The sequence below is a fragment of the Beta vulgaris genome, chromosome 8, assembly GCF_026745355.1.
Source record: "Beta vulgaris subsp. vulgaris cultivar EL10 chromosome 8, EL10.2, whole genome shotgun sequence".
In the NCBI taxonomy this organism is placed as follows: Eukaryota; Viridiplantae; Streptophyta; class Magnoliopsida; order Caryophyllales; family Amaranthaceae; genus Beta; species Beta vulgaris.
The window spans coordinates 11,319,107-11,328,112 of record NC_079209.1 but is presented as its reverse complement, the minus strand read 5'-3'; the positions used below and the strand labels follow the sequence as shown (position 1 = coordinate 11,328,112).

Below are 9,006 nucleotides of genomic sequence, written 5' to 3'. Positions count from 1 at the left end.
TCTTTAATCCAGTTAAACCAACTCATTATTTTTGTTCTTTCTGTTCAATATTCATTCACAAAAAATTAATGTTAACAATCACTCACAGCCTTTTTATTTTTTTACATTAGCGAATTAATATATCTAAATTCATCTAACTGTTGAATTTTTCACATTTAAGTTTAATCATAAATAAAATACGAATGGAGTATCTAATAGAATAACAAATTTTGAAATTAACGCACGCATCGCGTGCATATGAAGGCTAGTATAAGTCAAGGGAGGAGGTGTGGTGTCCTCTTTTGAAGTGACTAAAATACCCTTAATGATCTAATTAATAGAATGAAAAAAATTACAAAAGCAAATCATTTAAAAATTCTCATTCCAACTTGCCATTTAAAACAAGTTTAATAGGGTATATGCATCAAATACTTCAATCAAAAATTAAATGGACAAAATATTTATCTCTATACTATAAGGGAAGAGGAGGGGGACACCAAAAATGAGGTTTATTTTGCCCTTTAACTCTACACTGGGAAGATGAGAGAGACACTAAAAATGAAATAAAAAAATAAAACAAAAATACTACTATGACTCATTTGAATGTCACGTCTGTTGAAAAAAAATTAACCGCTTCACATCTCCGTGTCTTGGCTAGCATAAATAAACTGGCCTATACCCACAGTTTGTTTTTTAAAATAAAACCTCCACGGTTAACTGCAGTTGTTTGCATAATTTCAGGAAAAAAAATTTGCAGTTATCTCCAAAAAAAAAAAAATGATTTTGGTCCTTTATTTTTTGTAACTGTAAAGTTCTTCACAATTCTCTCCTCTTCCCCCCTTAAAAATCTCAACTTAAATTTTCATCTCAAATTCTTGAATAAAGGGCAGAAAGTTGCCTACCCTGAAAAACCCCAAAGGTTGGGTTGATTGTATTTGAAAACCCTCTATTTTATTGCATGAATGCATCATTGATTAAATATTTTTGGGTGATTTTATTAATATCTCTTTCTCAATTGATGGTGTGATTGATTCGTCTGGTGGAAGAACTAAGAAGATGGCTATGATGAAAACTTCATTCAGTTTGAAGGTTTGTTTTTACAATATGTAAACTAATTCTCTACCTCAAATATTAGAAAAAAATAAACCATTGCAGGTAACCAAAAACAAAAATTCTCACATGCAATTGATATACGGCAGGTATATTTCCATATAGATTTGTGAAACATTGTTTGAAATTACTTACACTGTTGTTTCTTACTTTAATGGGAGTTTGATTTTTATGTATTTCAGCTATGTTTATTTTGTGGGTTTTGTTCTCTCCGCATTTTGTAGATCTGAACAACACCAAATTCTCACAGTTGATGTACATGCTGCTAATGATCTCCTTTATTCTAGCCATTGCTATTTTGATGTCAGGTAATACTAAAGTATTGCTCTTTGTTAACTTTTTCAAGGCTATATATAAAAAATGCTTTTACCTTCAATTATTTCTCTTAAAATAAGTATTCTCTCATTTGTATTCTCTCTCTATAACGTTCTTCAAATAAAAAATTGGAGTAGGGTAGTAGTGCAGTTAGTTCTTTTTCTTCTTCCCCTCTTCTAAAAGTTTGGAGAAAGGCCAAAGCTTTGAAATTATAACCAAACGTCACCGGTTCTAAGTTATTTAAGGTACATAGAGTGTTTCAGCTTACATGTATATATACTTTTTAGAAGAAAAGGAAAAACTAACATTTGTATTTTGTCACTTATCAATTACAAATTCGCATTTTCTCGATTTTTTTATTACATTCAGTTATATTTACTAATTATTGTTGTAACTTTAATTCCTTTTGTTAGTGGAGCGTAACTCCTACGAAATGGCGTCCACATGGAACTTTGGATTTCCAGCATCAATTTTCCATTACCAAATTTGAGGTGCAAATAAGAAGAGTGGGAGAAAGCAAATTAAAAGATCGCAAGATTGCGGGCAAAAATTATTTTACAAACGACACCGAAACCTGATCTTTCAAAATTTGAAGGTTTGTTTAGAGCTAATATAAATTTAAGTTTTAAGATGTAAAGATTTACACAAATTTGATTAAGAGTTCATTTATTGCTTACAGTTGCATGCAAGTATTACTAGCATTAGCTTTTCTTTTTCTTTTAGTTCACGAGAGTTTGGTTTTATGTTGTGATGGATGCATTTGATTTGGGCTATTATAATCTGCATTGAGTATTTCCCTGAGAGCTTTTGGGTTTTCATGAGTATTTATGGAGGAAAACAAGAGAAAGGGAGCTGCTCTTATATCTTTACTTTATTAAGGGTCCGTTCAGTTCAACTTATTTTAACTTATATAAAATTTTATAAGATAAGATCAGATAAGATAAAATAAAAGACACACTTAATAAACTATCTTATAAGATAAGATAAGATAAAATCAAATAAGATCTTATAAGATAAGACAAAATAAGTTGAACAGAACAAACCCTAAGTGGTATAATACTCAATTTAATTTACTTTCTTTGTCATTACATTGTTGAATGTGAAGATATTTTTCCTTACACAACCTTATGATATCTTTCCATACATATTATTTTAGGGTTTTAGATATATTTATACAATTAATGATTTGGCACGCATAGTGTGCATATAAGGCTAGATGTCAATATGCAATCATTTAACTTCAAAAATGACTTCGCACGCATAGCGTGCATATAAGACTAGTACCTTATAAAAAAAGATGGCATACATAACGTGCACATGAAAAGTCTGAACATTCACTACCTTTGATACTATTTAATTCAGTTAAACCGACTCATTATTTTTGTTCTTTATGTTCAATATTCATTCACAAAAAAATAATGTTAACAATAACTCACAACCTTTTTATTTTTTTACATTAGCGAATTAATATATCTAAATTCATCTAACTGTTGAATTTTTCGCATTTAAGTTTAATCATAAATAAAGTACGAATGGAGTATCTAATAGAATAACAAATTTTGAAATTAACGCACGCATCGCGTGCATATGAAGGCTAGTACTAAATGGACTAGGAAAAGGAACTTCTAGCAATATTAGGAGTTTATTCATTAATCATCTCTATTATATAAGGGAAGGGGGGAGCAATGGTGTCCTCTTTTGAAACGCCTATTTTGCCCCCCTTCTCTTTCTAAATTACAAAAGGAATGTCAAAATCAATATACCAAAAATAAATTTACAACACTCACTCACAAATCACTTAAATGAAGAAACTCTACAAATCACCCATACAATTGAGAAAATCACGTTATAAAAATCACGCAAATCACTCAAATAATCAGGAAACTTTATTAAAACTTAAAATTAATATACAAACTAAAACTAATAATTTAGAACGTCATTACATACAAAAACATTTACAAAAAATTACTTACATATCACTATTCTCAAGAACCATTCACAATTAATGGTGGGTCATGATAAAAAAATTATTTACTTTTTTATAGTGTTTCCTATATATAATGAAACTTTTACATATGTTTGGACGTATTTTTTTCTATTATATAATAGCGATAAATTATTATCAAGGTAAATAGGTTTTTATAAAATATCATTCAAGAATTAAAGTACAACATATCTCTATTATATAAGGGAAGGGGGAGCTATGGTGTCCCAGAATGAAGAGACTATCTTACCCCCTTCTCGTTCTAAATTACAAATTCACTTACAAATCAAAGGGGGCTTCAAATAAAAATATAAAAATATAATTATAATAATCACTCACAAGTCAATTAAAATCATAAAATTGCATAATTTACGTTATGCAAATCACTAAAATGAGGAAACTTTACAAAAACTTAAAAATTCACTTACAAACTACAACCTATGAAAAAATTTACTTGAAATCAAAGTGTCAACTTTCTTTACAATTTATGAAGTATTGTACTTAATTCAAAAATCAACTAAAAAATCATAATATTAGAAATCATAAATAAATTCAAAAAAAATTCTATTTTATTCATAGAATTTAACTTTGAAAAGTAAAAAAAAAACAAAAACAATGGTGAGAGACTTAAGTGACAGAAACTAAACCAATCAAATTTTGCAACTAAAAACAATTATACTTCGTATGTCTAATGTTCAAATTTTGACTCTTATGTCGAAGAAAATTGAGTTTCTATTCGGAAAAATTCAAGCACGCATCGCGTGCAAAAAATTCTAGTATTCATTGTTCTATCCTACTTAGGACCAATTGCCTTTTCCTAAGCTCAAGAGGAAAACTTGCCTATAAATATCATTAAGCCCAAATATTTTACCCACACAAAAAAAAAAAAAAAATTCTCTCTATCCTCACTCATAATAGTTGGCCACTATTTCTCCTCTCCTTCACGTGATTTTTCTTCCTCTTTATTTCTTTCTTCTTCTTCACGAAACACTTTCTTCTTCACCAAGAAAGACCACCACTCCACAACACCACCACCACCACTGACCTTCCGGCTACTGCTGCTGTCGTCGCTGCCGTGGTCCTTGTCTGGCGCCCGCTTCTTTGGTTCCTTTCTTGTGTTGGTTTGATTTCTTTTATTCTTCCTCAAGTTTTGATTAAAGATTATGTTTTTATGTTTTGTTTTAGTAATAATTATGATTAGAAGCTTTAATTTAATGTTTTAATGATGAATCTACGATTATATAAATTATGTATTGAAAGAATAAAAATTCAGATTTGATTATTATGTTTAAATTGGATTTTTAATTATCAAAGCATGGATTTTTAGGGTGTCAAAGATTGGAAAATCATAGTAGCACGTTAAATATATTTAAAGGGAGTTTTAATAAATTATAAGTTGCTGGAATTTTAGAAAGGTTGTTATCAATGGAGTTTTATGGATTTTAATAACTAGTATAGTACTACTATGCTAGGGAATATGAGTAATTGAAGTTTTAATTATAAAAATAACTTTTGAATATTTTAAAAGAGAATTTAAAGTATTTTGAAGTTGCTGGAATTTATTGGGAGTATCGATTATAAATTCTATATATTAGTTGTTTTAGGCGGAGATTTTTCTGTAGTCAACTTCTAAAGTTGTTAAAAGTGGCCTATCAATATGTCTACACAATGTACGTACATACCTATGTGTTGTTTGATGTAGTATCATGATTTTATGAAGGAAAGTCATGTAGTATCATGTATAGGAACTATATGAGTTCATATACGATTGCTATTATAATTGGATCTTACATGTTTTATGCCTGCGTTCGAACATGTTAAGTATGAGATTTAATTACGAGATGAATATCATGTTTGTATGAAATATTGATGCAAGTATGTTGGTTGAGAACTTTATTTATTAATTCACATGGAGGAATTAATATATTTGCCAGTTGCATCATGATTGAATCATGTGTTCCCTTATATTATTATTTTCACTACTCTATGAGGACTGTGTGCCTTATTTGGTAAGTTGATAATTTATACCTTTGAAAGGTCAGTTGATTGTTGGCTAGGTTCAACAAATAAGAATGATTGGATTATAATAAGCCGATACGTTATCACACGGAAATAATGTTTTGATGCATGATCCTCAAATAAGTTCCCAAGTCAAATCTTCAGAAATAACTATGAGAATTCTCGTATCAGCAGTAACTCTTGATTACAATTTCAAACCTATTGCACAGACAAATAAAATGGATTAATTGAATTAAAAGTAGACTTGATGAATGAAGACGTAATAAAATTCAAGTTGCATCTTATTCCATTTGCACAACAGTGAAAAAATATGGAAGTGTGATTAGATTATCGAACAAACATAAAGTATACCCTCTTTGTAAAAATAATTTTCAAATTAATTGTGTTCTATTTATTTTGATAAAAGTATAGGATCTCTATGAAGTATAAGGGAAGAGGAGGGGAACACCAAAAATGGTAAACCCTTTTATACCCTAAGTAATAAAATACAAATTAACAAAATATTTACATCGTCCTTGATTTTTTGGTTTTCAAAAAATAGAAGAAAAATATACAATGAACTTTATCAACAAATTTTCATATATAGTATTACGTAATTGACCCTTTTGTTTATTTTCGCACGCATCGCGTGCATACAAGACTAGTATACTACATATAACGCATAGCTGGTGCATGCACATTACACGCCATAATCATAAATGTGTACAATTTTGTGAACAACATAACAAAGATAATGTTCATACCATCTATGTTTTTTTGGATGCAACATTTGTCTTTAAATGAGTGAATTATAATAAACAAATGTTGCATAAAAAGTAAAATGGAGGATATATAAGTTATTTTTTAAGTATTTTTTTCTTCTGTTGACACAACATTGAGTAACAGTATTAATGAGTGTCCCAAGCAATGACCCAATTTGTTACTTTTCATAATTTGTTAGGCGGGCCAGTGAGAAAAAATTAACATCATAATGTGACAAGCAATTGTATAATAATAAAAACTAAACCCTTGGAAATAGCTTAACCTTCCGGTTTAAAAAAAGAAATAGCTTACCCTTAAGAATGAATAGAGATAAGAGAATATGTATACAATAGTTTGACCCTGTTCTTTTGAACTTATTTTCTGTTTAGTTCAGTTCTCTCGCAATTCAATTTAGTTCACACACTTTCTCATGTTCATCTTTCTTCCGGTTCAATTCAATTTACTTCAATTTAATTCAGTTTAGTTTAATTTCTCACATCCTAAACAACAAGGCATTTGTTGTGATTACCTTCAAACTTCAAGTGTTAAAAATATAACTATTTGTGTAATTATGTTAATGCCATACAATTATAAGAACTTATTATATTTTATTTTGAAATATTAGACAACGATGTTATATATCAGATTTGTAGTTTAGTTCGCAGTTTTCATTTCAAAGGTTATATACGTTTTTTATTACTACATATGTTTCTTAATACTTGCACTATATTCCTCTTTGGGATATTTCACAATCCCATATTCCCCTTTTGCAAATTTCAATACAAAGAAACCTGTATTTTATTATTATAACACATGAGTCATGCATGTTTCACTATTTATCCTCCTTCTTGATTCATGTGTGACATTTACCAATGTTGCAAGTACGAAGAAACGAATGAAATATATTATTCTCTTCGTCCCAATATATGGTTATCATATCTTTTTTCACGGTCTCCAACACGTATCTTTGACCATCATTATATTTAGTTACGTATTAATAAAAACGAGGCCGCTAACGGATGCCCGTTCCCCCAAGAAGTCAAATAAGAACTATAATTTTGTAAAGGATAACTTTACTCCATCTGTTTCACATTATAAGGCATTTTAGCTAAAAGAATTTGTTTTAAAATATAAGACATTCTACAATACCAATGTAAGATTAAATACAATTTTATATTATCAAGATAAGCTTATAGGTTATTTTGTATTATCAATAAAATATTTAATGTCAATTCTTATTACCGATGCAAATTTAACTAAAATTAATTAAATTCTTAATTTATGTGCAAAAACTTTAAACGACTTATATTTATAAACGGAGGGAGTCACTAGTGGAAAAATGAAGAAGGGCTGCGCTAAAAAAGGCATGTAGGGCTGCGCTTTTTGACAGCAGCCCTTTCAGTAGCAGACCTTCACTTTTTAAGTAGGGCTGCGCTAGAAAAGCGCAGCCCTTAAGCTAGAAGGGCTGCGCTAGTTAGGAAAAGCGCAGCCTTCTAGCCCAGAAGGGCTGCGCTAGTTAAGAAAAAGCGCAGCCCTTCTGGGCTAAAGGGCTGCGCTTTTTCCTAACTAGCGCAGCCCTTCCTACCAAAAAAAAAAAAATTTTTTTTGTCATTTTTTTACTCATAATCTCACATTTTCTGAAATTAAACAGAAGAGAAGAAAACGAAACGAAAATACTAAACCAAAAAAATGAAAAGAAAATGAAAAAAAGGAACAAAAACTAATATACAAAGAGAAGTATACAATAAGTATACAAGAACATTAATCAAAACAAAGATGAAAATACAAGAAATTATATAAAAAGAGAAGTATACAAGAACATTAATCAAAATAAACAAAGAGAAGCATACAAGAATAACATTAATCAAAATGAGGTTAAAGCATTAATCAAAACAAGAGAAGTATACAAGAACATTAATCAAAACATATAAACAAGAGAAGTATACAAATTACAAAACATATAAACAAAGAGAATATCAAGAACATTATAGATCTGAAAATACAAGAACTACAACCTAATAATGTTTTAATACATAAAACAAAACCCAAATACATAATTTAAGGAAAAAAAAATTTCGGAAAAACTTAAAATGGTTATTTGGAGGCTTAAACGAACTCGGATGGCTTAAAAAGCCTAATCACGGCATAGCGGTGAGTTTGACTCGTTGGCTCGTTCCGCTTCCGAAAAGGTATCACAATAGGCAATCGGACTCCGTCGCCATGTTTAGTGCAAATCATTTCAAGGTTTTGTCGCAAATGTTTATGGGAGTTTTTGAGAGAGAAGAGGATGAGAGAGAAGAGGAATAATGAGGGACGTGAGAGAGGAGAGAGAATGAGGGATAATATATTTTGACGAATTCCCGCTCAATATTTCAAAGCCCGCGATTCCGAAATTTCAAATTTTTTCAGGAAGGGCTGCGCTTTTTTAAAAAAGCGCAGCCCTTCTTACCTACAGAAGGGCTGCGCTTATTTAAAAAAGCGCAGCCCTACTAGTGAAGGGCTGCGCTTTTTTAAATAAGCGCAACCCTTCTGCTTAGTAGGGCTGCGCTTTTTTAAATAAGCGTAGCCTTTCACTAGTAGGGCTGCGCTTTTACGAAAAGCGCAGCCCTTCCTGCGCAGCCCTTTATGTTTTTTCCCCTAGTGAGTATCTATCTAGTGGGTCAACAACCCACTAAAAATAGAATAAATAAATAGTGAATCCACTCACGAGTTTTAATAGTTTTTTAATTCTTTATTTTAGTGGGTTAATTATTCATCCGGTAGATGTAGCATTGTCCAAAATTTTGTTAGTAGATACCCCCTCTGTATTTTTTTTATCTTTCCTACTTTGATTTTGCACATTTGCCGACACACTTATT

At 30.3% G+C, this 9,006-nt stretch overlaps 1 long non-coding RNA gene across 1 annotated transcript; it reads left to right on the top strand.

The window, feature by feature from the left end:
• The first annotated feature begins 706 nt into the window (after positions 1-706).
• Positions 707-2,226, top strand: LOC125492400 (uncharacterized). The gene is made up of 3 exons (XR_007269013.2): positions 707-1,178; positions 1,314-1,397; positions 1,818-2,226. It is a non-coding gene; the product is annotated as an uncharacterized LOC125492400 (long non-coding RNA).
• Positions 2,227-9,006: the final 6,780 nt, after the last annotated feature.